Genomic DNA, 12,798 nt, shown 5'->3' with positions numbered 1-12,798 from the left:
ACAACTGATGATGGGACACCTGGCTAGCTCAGTCAGTACAGCATGCGACTCAATTTCAGGGTCATGAGTTCATGCCCCATGTTGGGCATGGAATCTACTTTAAAAAATTAATCAAGTCTCTTGGCTAAACAAAATCACATTAAATTTGCAGTCTAGGGCATTCACTCCTCAGATATTAATTAGTTAATTATTTGGCAACTGATGAGAGCAAAAAAGTACCTGTTTTTATTAAAACGCTTTAACTTATTGGTGTGAACAATACAATACATGTATCTTATTATACTCACATCATAACTGATTTTGTACATTTTATATTGACTTTAATCATTTCACTTTAATGTTATCATTTTATGCCTGATTATTAAGATATTATTGTCATTTGTGTTTAAATGGAACAGCTTCACCTGTAGCAATCCTATTACATCAACTCATTTCTCTTTAGCACTGTCTATGACTTCCTTGAAAGCATTATATTTTTCTGAAAATAGATGGATATTCAGACCTGTACTTTTTGCTTGTTTCCTTTCAATTTTGCTCTCAGAAAGGGAATCAGCCTCCTTCCTTATGCTAAATAGCAACATTAAAAGCCAAACTTTGGGTGTTGTCTGAAGAGATGTGAAGTTGGGAAGGGAAATGGCAGAAGATGATTGTTCTCAAATGCTCTGGAAGCGAACCTGTATGTCTTCATCTCCAGGATCTCAGTTCAGTTCAGTAAGTGTTTCCACCAGAAATGGTCTCCAGGAAATCACTGAGTCCCACTGTGCTTAGTTGCATGTAGCCAAACTTAAAACTATATCTTTGGCTACTATAGTACGAAGTTTTATTTATAACCTGTGCAGAATTCATTATACTCCTCTTTTGAGATATTCCTCCAATTGTTAATTGGTGTGATGACCAATTGGATTAGGGACTGCATTTATTGCTAAGTGTAGCCATAGAACAAATGATAATCAACAGACTGACAATGAGATTTTCTAGCAGTTTCAGGGTAACTTTTTTTAAAAACAAATAGTTTATTGTCAAGGTGGTTTCCATATAACACCCAGTGCTCATCCACACAAGTGCCCTCCTCCATGCCCATCTCCCCCCCGCAACACCCATCAGTCCTCAGTTTGTTCTCAGCATTCAAGAGTCTCTCATGGTTTGCCTCTCTTCCTCTCCCCCACTATTTTCCCCCTTCTTCTCCCCCATGGTCCTCCATTAAGTTCCTCTTAATCCTCCTATACATGCAAACATATGGTATTTGTCCTTCTCTGCCTGACTTATTTCACTCAGCATAACACCCTCAAGGTCCATCCATGTTGCTACACATGGCCAGATTTCATTTTTTCTCATTGCCATGTAGTAGTCCATGGTATAGATAAACCACATCTTCTTGATCCATTCATCAGTTAATGGACACTTAGGCTCTTTCCATGTTTTGGCTATTGTTGAGAGTGCTGCTATGAACATTGGGGTACATGTGCTCCTATGCATCAGCATTTCTGTATCCCTTGGGTAAATTCCTAGCAGTGCTATTGCTGGGTCCTAGGGGAGTTCTATTGTTAATTTTTTGAGGAAGCTCCACACTGTTTTCCAGAGGGGCTGCACCGGTTTTCATTCCCACCAACAGTGTAGGAGGGTGCCCGTTTCTCCACATCCTCGCTAGCATCTAGAATCCTCTGATTTGCTCATTTTAGCCACTCTGACTGGCATGAGGTGGTATCTCAGTGTGGTTTTGATTTGTGTTTCTCTGATGAGGAGGGATGCTGAGCATCGTTTCATGTGTCTGTGCCGTCTGGATGTCCTCTTTGGAGAAGTGTCTGTTCATATCTTCTGCCCATTTCTTCACGGGATTGTTTGTTTTTTCGGTGTGGAGTTTGGTGAGTTCCTTACAGATTTTGGATATTAACCCTTTATCTGATATGTCATTTGCAACTCTCTTTTCCCATTCCATCGGTTGCCTATTAGTTTTATGGATTGTTTCCTTTGCCGTGCATCAGGGTAACTTTCTTGAAGGCATCTTGCTCAGATCCTTTACTCCTTTTTCTGTGCTATTGCCTGCATATATGAGTGATATCTCTGAAGACATCACATATTTGCCATATTCATATAGTTTCCCTAGACTTTTATGATAGGGAAATACTACTGTCTGGTTGGAGCCACTAGTTACTTTGTGGAACATAGCTGGATAGGAAGACTCATGAAAGAAAATAAATGTTCCTAATTGTGTTAGTCTGCTCGAGCTACTATAGCAAAATATCATAGAGGCTTAAAACAAGAGATATTCATCTTCTCAGTTTGGGAGGCCAGAAGTCCATGATCAAGGTGCCAGCCAATTTGGTTTCTGGTTAGTACTCTCTCCTTGACTTGCAGATGACCACCTTCTTGCTATGTCGTCACATGGCAGAGAGAGCAAGCCCTCTGGTGCCTCTTATAAGGGCACTGGTCCCATCGTGAAAAGCCCACCCTTATGACCTCATCTAACTCTGCCTCTCAAAGGCCCCATCTCTAAATACCATCACTCTGGGGTAAGGACTTCAACATATGAATTTGGGGTTGGGGACACAAATATTTCATCCATAATACCAGTCCTTGAAAAATGTAAGTATAGCATATATGCAAAAGTAAAGTCAGTAATGCACCCGATATATAGCTTTTTAAAAAAGTCATGATAGCCGATCATTCCTCAAGGTTCCTTTCTTGTGGGATAAGAAATAGGGCAGATCTTTGAGGCAGGCAGACATGAATTGTAGAAGTCCATGAAAGCATACATGTATTTATCAAAAGTAATGTACTAGAATGTTCATAGCAGCACTGTACATTAGAGTCCAAAGTTGAGACTTTCTGAATGCCCGTCAACAATACAATGGACAATTCTGGCATATTTACACAATAGAATAATATACTGTAATGAGAATGAATCATCTAAAACTATAGTCATCAATGTGTATGAATCTCAAAGAATGTTGCTGAGAAATAGAAACCAGATAACAAAGACTATATAATACATAATTTCAATTGTTTCCTAATAGTACAGATTAGGAAACTAATTTATACTCTAAGAATTAGATATAAGTACAGATTAGGAAACTAATTTAAACTCTAAGAAATTAGGATAGTGGTTTCCTTCAAAGATAGTGACTGGAAAGAATCATGAAACGGTACCTTGAAGGTACTGGTAATTATGTTACTCTTAATCTGGGTGCTAGTTACAAAAGATTGTTTTGCTTAAGAAAATTCATTGTGTTCTCATATATGTGCATTTTGGGTGAGAATCTCTCATGAGCCCCGAACAATTCTTCATATTATTGCTGAGTGTTTGGGGCTGAATTGCACCCCTCTCTCCACACTCCCACCCCAAATCATGAAGCTATAATCCCCACTACCTTAGAATGTGACTGTATTTGGAGATAAAGGCTTTAAAGAGGACTTTAAAGAGTTAAAATAAGGACCCTTAGGGTGAACTCTAACCCAGTCTGTCTGATGTGTTTATAACAAGAGATTTGGACACAGAGACATGAACCATGTGAATACAGCAAGAAGGCAGCCATCTGCAAGCTAGAGAGAAAGACATCAGAAAAAATCAAACTCTAGCACCTTGATCTTGGACTTCTAGTTTTCAGAACTGTGAGAAAATAAATTTCTATTGTTTAAGCCACCCCATAAGTGGTATTTTGTTATGGTATTGGTAGCAAGCTAATACACTGGATATACCAAAACCACAGTCTCAGGGTTGTGTTTGCAGCAAGCCGATCAAAGCATGAAGAAATCTCTCTAGCCAAAGAGGCTTACCCATAGGCTGCTCTAAAGTAGTGAGCTCCCCAGGTTCAGTGTTCCTCGTCTGTAACGTCTGTCTAGGCCCACCTGCTTCATGCATAGAGGCCTTGGGGGCATTGAGAACTGACACAAACATGAAGCTTAAGCTTCTTGGTGTGTTGTGGGTAAAGTCCTTTGTTTTCAACCAGGAATCTCATGTCTTCTGCAGGCTTCCATGAAACAGTAATAGGTTAGCTCACTAGCCATTACATAGGGTAAAATCTCAGCCACTTCAGAAACTTAGCTAGTGCATACTGTAAATATGTATATTTAGCTTCATGAGAGAATAGTCTTGACTTCTATCTCCCAAATTGACTTATTTGAAAAAGTGCCTCTACAGTCCAAATATGTTGAGCAAGTCTGGACAACAACCACTCTTTCAGCACCAGGAATTCAAGTCTCTTTCTAGAGTGGAGACAGAAAGTAGCCATCTTCTCTCCTTCCTGCATATGCCATATTCATTCTCCCTCAAAGTTTTCACAGAGGAGGCTCACGGCTTCCCTTACAACAATGAAGGGTTCTGGGGATCCATGTCAAGACCAGGAATTTCTTTTTTTATTTTTTATTTTATTATTTTTAAAGATTTTTTAAATGTTTATTTTTGAGGGAGAGACAGCATGAGCGAGGGAGGGGCAGAGAGAGAGGGAGAGAAAGAATCTGAAGCAGGCTCCAGGCTGTGTGCTCAGAGCCTGATGCAGAGCTCAAATCTGCGAGCCTGAGATCATGACCTGAGTCGAAGTTGGATACTTAACCAGTTGAGCCACCCAGGTGCCCCAACACTAGGGATTTCTTTTTCTTTTTCTTTTTTTAATATAGTTTATTGTCAAGTTGGTTTCCATATAACACCCAGTGCTCATCCCAACAACCAGGAATTTCTTAAACTTCTCTGAGCATAGCTTAGTCTGACTGAGCAAGAAACTGAGTTTTCTTCCTTGGTATTCCAAGTATATAATTTTTGCCCTTACCTCTCTATATTTAATGTTAGTGGCACTCCCTTATGGACCTGAGGTGGGGTCGGGGGCGGAAATCTACTCACATTTTCTACAGCTTTGTAGAAATTTCCCAATACTTCCAGGCCATGCTTACTCCTGTCAGTAAATAGAACTACTGCTTGGAGATTATAGTGTAACTATTAAAATGATATGTGAAATAGATATGAAAATACATAGGAAAAGCAAATACTATTAAAAACCACTAGGTGGTTTTGGAAAAAAGACCTTAAAGCAGTTAACTGGTTTGATACACTGGGGTGGGAGGGAACAAGTGATTTAACAATTAGAGGAAATTAAAGAGAAGATAAGTTATTTTTAATAAAGATTTTTAAAACTTTTTCCTTTTTAATTTGAGAGAGGGGGAGAAGTGCGTAGGGAGAGAGAAAGAACCTCAAGCAGCCTCCACGCTCAGCATGGAGCCTGATTCAGGGCTTGATCCCATGACCCTGGGATCATGACCTGAGCTGAAATCAATAGACACTCAGCCGACTGGGTTGCCCAGGTGCCCCAAAGAGAAGATAATTTAGATGTACAGAGATAGAAACTATGAGAGGCCAAAATATGATTGAATGAGAAGTGCCAGACTACTTATAATCAGAGTTCCAAAGGAGTGAATAGAGTGAACAAGGGAAAGGACATAAGAAGAATGTTAACATTTGAGAATTTCCAGTACTAAAGAAACACATGAATCCTGATGACACAATTAAAAAAAAAATTGTTGGCAACCATTTAAAGAACTAACGCCTTCTCAAACTCTTCCAAAACATAGAAGAGGAAGGATTACTTCCAAACTCATTTTATAAGGCCACCATTACCCTGATACCAAAACCAAAGATACTACAAGAAAATAAAAATATTGAAAACACCATACACTATGATCAAGTGAGATTTATTCCAAATTCAAAGGATGGTTCACCATCTACAAATCAATGTGATATGCCACATTAATAAAATGAATAAAAAACATAATATCTCAGTAGATGGAGAAAAAACATTTGACAAAAGTAAACCATTCATGATTAAAAATTATCAGCAAAGGGGGTGTATAGGGAAGATTTCTCAACATATTCAACATAATACTGGAAGTCCTAGCTAGAACCATTAAGCAAGAAAAATAAAAGTCATCCAAATCACGAAGGAAGAAGTAAAATTGTATCCTATTTGCATATGATATATATAGTAAGCCCTAAAGACACCAAAAATATGTTATAACTAATAAATGAAATTAGTAAAGTTGGAGGATACAAAATCAATATACAAAAATCAGTTGTTTGTGTACATGAATAATGAGCTATTAGAAAGAAATTAGAAAAACAATCCCGTTTGCAAGTGCATGAAAAAAACCTAGGAAAAAATTTTAAAATAAATTTTTAAGTTTATTTATTTTGAGAGAGACTGTGAATGGGGAAGGGGCAGAGAAAGAGGAGAGAGTGACTCCCAAGCAGGCTCTGCACAGTGCAGAGCCTGATGTGGGACTTGAACTCATGAACCACAGGATCATGATCTGAGCTAAAACCAAGAATCAGATGATTAACAGACTAAGACACCTAGGTTCCCCTAGCTAGGAATAAATATTTAAAGTCTCATCACTGGAAGAAATTTTGTAATTATGTGTGGTAGTGGATAATAATTACACTGATTTGGTAATCATTTCACAATATATACATAACTCATTGTATATACACCTAAAACTAATACAGTGTTACATGTCAGTTACATCTCAATTTTTTAAAAGCCCACAATAAAAGGCTTGAGTCAAAAGGATACAGGAGCCAACTGAAAAAGCTCCCAATAACTAGCACTGGAACAAATTAAGCAAAAAAAAAAATACATAAAATCATATTGGATTATAACCCAACATAAAAAGTAAATATCCAGAAGTATATGATGTAAATAAATGGCTTAATAAGTAAATGGGACAGAATAAACAAATCTCCCATGCAGTAGAATTTCAAATAACATATGTAGATAACTCCACCCTCAAGAACGTGCATTATAAGTCTCCATTCCCTGCATGTGGGCTATGCATACTGACTTCATTCCAAAGAACACAGTATGGAAAGGGGAAAAAAGAATAACTTACAATGGAAAAATCTGATATGTACAGTCTCAGACAGGTGATCAAGTTAACTTCATCAGTGAAATTTTGTTTGTAGTATTCTACTTGATTTGGTTTGATGAGAATGGTACTTTGCTTCTGTGGTCTTTCTTCTCCCCCAAACCCATTAACCATAATTGAGAAAAATTCAGACAAATCAGTCTCTCATCTGAGGGACATTCTACAAAATTCCTACCTAGTATTCTTCAAAACTTCCAAAGTCATCAGAAGAAAGAAAGTTTGATAAATTGTCACAGCCAGAGGAACCTAAGGGAACATGACAAATAAATGTAACATGGTGTCCTAGATGGGATACTGGAACAGAAAAAAGAGGAAATTAGGTAAAAAGGAAATCTGAATAAAGTTATCAGATTAATACTTGATTTATAATGTATCAGTATCAGTTCATTAATTGTGACAAGTATACCATAATAATGTAAGATAACAATAGGGAAAACTGGGTGTGGGATTTATGGGAACAATCTGTGCTATCTTCACAAATTTTCTGTTACAGTTTACCAACAAAAATTTATCACCTTCATGATAAAAGCTTTCAGCACACTAAGAACAGAAAGGAATTTCCTTAATCTGATAAAAAGGAATGTTGGAAAACATACAGCTAACATCATATTTAATGGTGAACTTTTGAACACCTTCCTCTAAGGTTGCGAATAAGGATGCCTGTTCTTACTTGTATTCAACATCATATTTGAGGTCCTAGCCAGTGTGACGTTATAATAAAAAGAATAAATATGAGAAAAGATGAAGTAAAACTTTTTCTAAGCAATTATAAGTTGAAGAATTTATAGTTCCATAAAAAGCTAAGTAGCTAAGTAAACAAACAAACAAACAAACAAAAATGATGGGACAGGATATAAGACAAATCTCCAAATAGAGTCTCTCTGTCTTGACTGACATCAGGTGTCCTCTGCTTACTGAAGTAAAACCTTTATTTGCACATAACATGCTTGCATATGAAAATAACTCTAGAATATTTTTAGAATATTAGTGAATTTATCAACTTCATAGGATATAAGGTTAGTATACAAAATTCAGTTGTATTGCTGTATTCTACCAATAAACAATTGGAAAATGAAATGAACAATGCCATTTACCATAGCATCAAAATCATCAAGTTATTAGGGATTAAATCTGCCTAAAAGATGTGTTATGATCTCTATTTTGAAAACTAATTGACTATTGTTAGGATAAATCAGGAGAGACCTAAACAAGTGGAGAGATGCCATGTTCATTGGAAAGTTCAATATTCTTAAGATGTCCATTCTTACTAAATCTATAAAATTAATACAACCCTTCAAAGATTCCAGCAGTCTTCCTTGAAGAAATTATTAGTTGATTTGAAATTTTATATCAAAATGCAAAGGATCTAGGAGAGACAAAATAATATTTAAAAGAAAAGCAAAATTGGAGGATGGTACCAGATCTTACTACTCAACAGTAATGAAGGTAGTATGGCATTGATTTAAGGACAAATGTATCAATAGAACAGAGCCCTGAAATAATTACTGTCAATTCTTGACAGAAGAATCAGTGCAATTCAATGAGAAAGGAAAGTTTTAACAAATGTTATTTGGAACAATTAGCTGTCTGTGTGGAAAAAAAGATTGAACCTTGGCATCTTCTTACATCATACACAAATATTAATTTGAGATAGATCATAGATCTAAATGGGTTTTTTTTATTTTTAAATGTTTTTCTGAGAGAGAGAGACACAGTGTGAGCAGGAGAGGGTCAGAGAGAGGGAGATACAGAATCTGAAGCAGGCTCCAGGCTCTGAGCTAGCTGTCAGCACAGAGCCTGACGCGGGGCTCGAACCCACAAACTGTTAGATCGTGACCTGAGCCAAAGTCGGACACTTAACCAACTGAGCCACTCAGGCACCCCCATAAATCTAAATGTTAAACCCAGAACCATAGGATTTCCAAAAGAAAACATAGATGGATATCTTTATCATTTTGGCTGGAGATAGCAAAGTTTTCTTAAAAGGACACAAAATACACTAACCATAAAGGAAATTATATGTTGAACTTCATCAAAATATAAAATATCTGCTCATCATAAAACATTGGTAATAGACAAAAACATCTTTAAATCAAAATAAAAAGACAACACAGCTTAAAGGGGTTGGGACACAAATGACTGAGACACTTCACAAATGATATAAAAATGGCCAAAAAGCCCTAGAAAAAGGGGTCAACACAATGTATCAGCATTAAATCACAGTGAAATACCTATGCCCACAAAAATTATCTATGCCCACTAGAAATAAAAGAACATGATAGTGTTGGCAAGTATGTGGCACAACTGGAATGCTCATAAATACTTTTGGGAGTATAAAATGATACAACCTCTTTGGGAAAATATAAACCTAAATTCCATCCTTAACTATTTACCCGAGAGAAATGAAAACATTAACAGTAAGACTTGTCCAAGAGTGTTCATAGCAGTCTCATTCATGATACCTCTACCTGGAGATAATCCAAATATCCATAAGCATGAGAATAAACAAATCATGGTGTGTTCAAACAATAAATAAGGAACAAAATACTAATATACACAATATAGATGCATCTCGGAAAACATGTTAAGCAAAATAAGCCCCAAACAGGAGTTTACATAGTTTATAATTCCATTTATATGAAGTACAAGAACAGGAAAAACTAAAGGTAATAAAAGAGTGGTTACCTTGAAGGAGGGAGTTGGAAAAGTGACTGGAACAGAGCACAAAAGAGCTGGAAAGTGTCATTTGGAAATATTTTACTTTGGTCTGGTTGTTACAAGGGTGTATATAGTTGTCAAAACTCACTGAACTGAAACTTTAATGGCTGTCCTTTTATTGCATATTAATTACACCTCAATAAAACAAAAATTTTAAATCCACATAAGGAGCCTTATAGTTTATTTCAAAGTTTGTGAAACACAGATTTAGATTACTGCAGAAAGTCAGAAAACAATCACTAGAATGGACCCTAATGGTATTTTTAAAATTATACCAGATAAAGGGCTAGTATCCAAAATCTATAAGGAACTTGCCAAACTCCACACCTGAAAAACAAACAATCCAGTGAAGAAATGGGCAGAAGACATGAACAGACACTTCTCCAAAGAGGACATCCAGATGGCCAACAGACACATGAAACGATGCTCAGCATCCCTCCTCATCAGGGAAATACAAATCAAAACCACACTGAGATACCACCTCATGCCAGTCAGAGTGGCTAAAATGAGCAAATCAGAGAACTCTAGATGCTGGCGAGGATGTGGAGAAACGGGCACCCTCCTGCACTGTTGGTGGGAATGTAAACTGGTGCAGCCCCTCTGGAAAACAGTGTGGAGATTCCTCAAAAAATTAACAATAGAACTCCCCTAGGACCCAGCAATAGCACTGCTAGGAACTTACCCAAGGGATACAGGGGTGCTGATACATAGGGGCACATGTACCCCAATGTTCATAGCAGCACTCTCAGCAATAGCCAAAACACGGAAAGAGCCTAATTGTCCATTAACTGACGAATGGATCAAGAAGATGTGGTTTATCTGTACAATGGAATACTACATGGCAACGAGAAAGAATGAAATCTGGCCATGTGTAGCAACATGGATGGACCTTGAGTGTGTTATTCTGAGCGAAATAAGTCAGGCAGAGAAGGACAGATACCATATGTTTGCACGTATAGGAGGATTAGGAGGAACTTAACAGAGGACCATGGGGGAGAAGAAGGGGAAAAGTAGTGGGGTGAGGGAGGGAGACGAACCATGAAAGACTCTTGAATGCTGAGAACAAACTGAGGGCAGATGGGGTGGGGGGAAGGGAAGGGGGGTGATGGGCATGGAGAAGGGCATTTGTGGGGATGAGCACTGGGTGTCATATGGAAACCAACTTGACAATAAACTATTAAAAAAATAAAAAATAAAATTATACCAGCTGACCATTTCTAAAAACAAAAATAGCAGTACCATATGACCCAGCAATTCCACTTCTGGGTATATACTAAGAACAATTTTAAGATCTTGAAGAGATATTTGTATGCCATGTTCATGGCAGCATTACTCACAATAGACAAAATTTTGGTGGAAGCAACCCAAATGCTCACCAACAGATAAATGGATAGACAAAATGTGGTCTATACATACAATGGAAAACTATTAGTCTTAAAAAGGAAGTTCATTCTGACACCTGCTATAACATAGATGAACTCTGAAGACAGGCACACTCATGCTAAGTGAAATAAGTCCCAAAAGCACAAATACTTTAAGTTTCCACTCATATGAAGTACTTAGATTCATAGAGGCAGAAAGTAAAATGGTAGTTGCCAGGAGCTGGGGGGCACGGGGATAGAGAGGATGGGAGTTATTGTATAATGGGAACAGTTTTTTTGTTTGTTTGTTTGTTTGTTTGTTTGTTTTTGGAGAGAGAGAGCAAGTGTGTGCAAGAGGCAGAGAGAGGGAGAGAAGAGAATCCCAAACAGGCTCTGAGCTGTCATTGCAGAGCCCAACGTGGAGCTGAAACTCATGAACCATGAGATCATGACCTGAGCTGAAATCAGGAGTTGGGCGTTTACCTGATTGAGCCACCTAGGTGCCCTGAGAACAGAATTTTAATTTTGCAAGATGAAAAATGTTCTCTGGATGGACACTGGTGGTTGCACAACAATGTGAATGAATTTAATGCACTAAACTATACACTTAAAAATGGCTAAAACGGTAAATTTTGTTATGTGTAATTTACCACATTAAAACATTATTTTTAAAGTTGTATCTGCTGATGTAAGTAAGTCACGCTCAGTTTCTTCTTTATGACTCTATTATTTCTGGGATTGTAAAACGCTTGGCAAAATTCTCTAGTGTTTAAGAAAAGCAATTTCTTCATTTCCCTATAGCAGACCTTTTTTTTTATTTTGTTAATAATTTATTTTTTAATTTACATCCAAGTTAGCATATAGTGCAACAATGATTTCAGGAATAGATTCCTTAATTCCCCTCACCCATTTAGGCCATCCCCCCTCCCACAACCCCTCCAGCAACCCTCTGTTTGTTCTCTATATTTAAGAGTCTTATGTTTTGTCTCCCTTCCTGTTTTTACATTATTTTTATTTCTGTAGCAGACCTTTTAATAAACTATTAATAGTTTTCTTCAAACTAAACATGATTTAATACTTTTCATCTTGTTTTTTTCCCTCTTCTGGAAATATATAGGATACTTGAGGAGCTATATGATGGGGGGTCTTTTTTACTCATACTCAAAACACTTTTGACGTCAGATGTGTGGTTTGTTTCCCCCACACCGACCAATTCTCCAATATGAACTTGGTGTCCTGCAGTTCAATTCTGACACTATCCAGAGTAAGCACAGACCCCACAAGTCTCAATCCCACAAGCCTGTCTTCTGCTTTAAAGCCCAATTGCAACTAGTTGGTACCCAGATTACCCAGAACTGTCTGACTTGTACATAATTCACAGCCTCCACAATCTCCTCCTCAGATTCAATAATTTGCTACAACAGCTCACAGAACCCAAGAAAACAGTTTACTCACTATTGCTGGCTTATTACAAAGGATATTTTAAAGCATATAGCCAGATAGATAGATACATCAGGTGTGGTCTGGAAGGGTCCTAAGTGGAAGAGCTTCTGCCCCCATGGAGTTGGGGTGCACCACCCTCTGGCACACAGATGTGTTCACCAACCCGGAAGCACCCTGAACCCCACACTTTGGGGGTTTTATGGAGGCTTCATCATGTAGGAATGATTAATCATTAACTCAATCTCCAGCCCTTATTTAGAGGATGGGAGATGCGGCTGAAAGCCCCAAGCTTCCATACAAAGTGACCAGTCCCTTTCTAGGAGCCCACCAAGAGTCACCTCATTAGAACAAAAAGATATTCCTATCT

The sequence above is a fragment of the Hyaena hyaena genome, unplaced genomic scaffold (assembly GCF_003009895.1).
Source record: "Hyaena hyaena isolate Hyena2069 unplaced genomic scaffold, ASM300989v1 scaffold_721, whole genome shotgun sequence".
Lineage (NCBI taxonomy): Eukaryota > Metazoa > Chordata > Mammalia > Carnivora > Hyaenidae > Hyaena > Hyaena hyaena.
The sequence above is the reverse complement of the archived record's forward strand: the minus strand, read 5'-3'. Positions refer to the sequence as shown.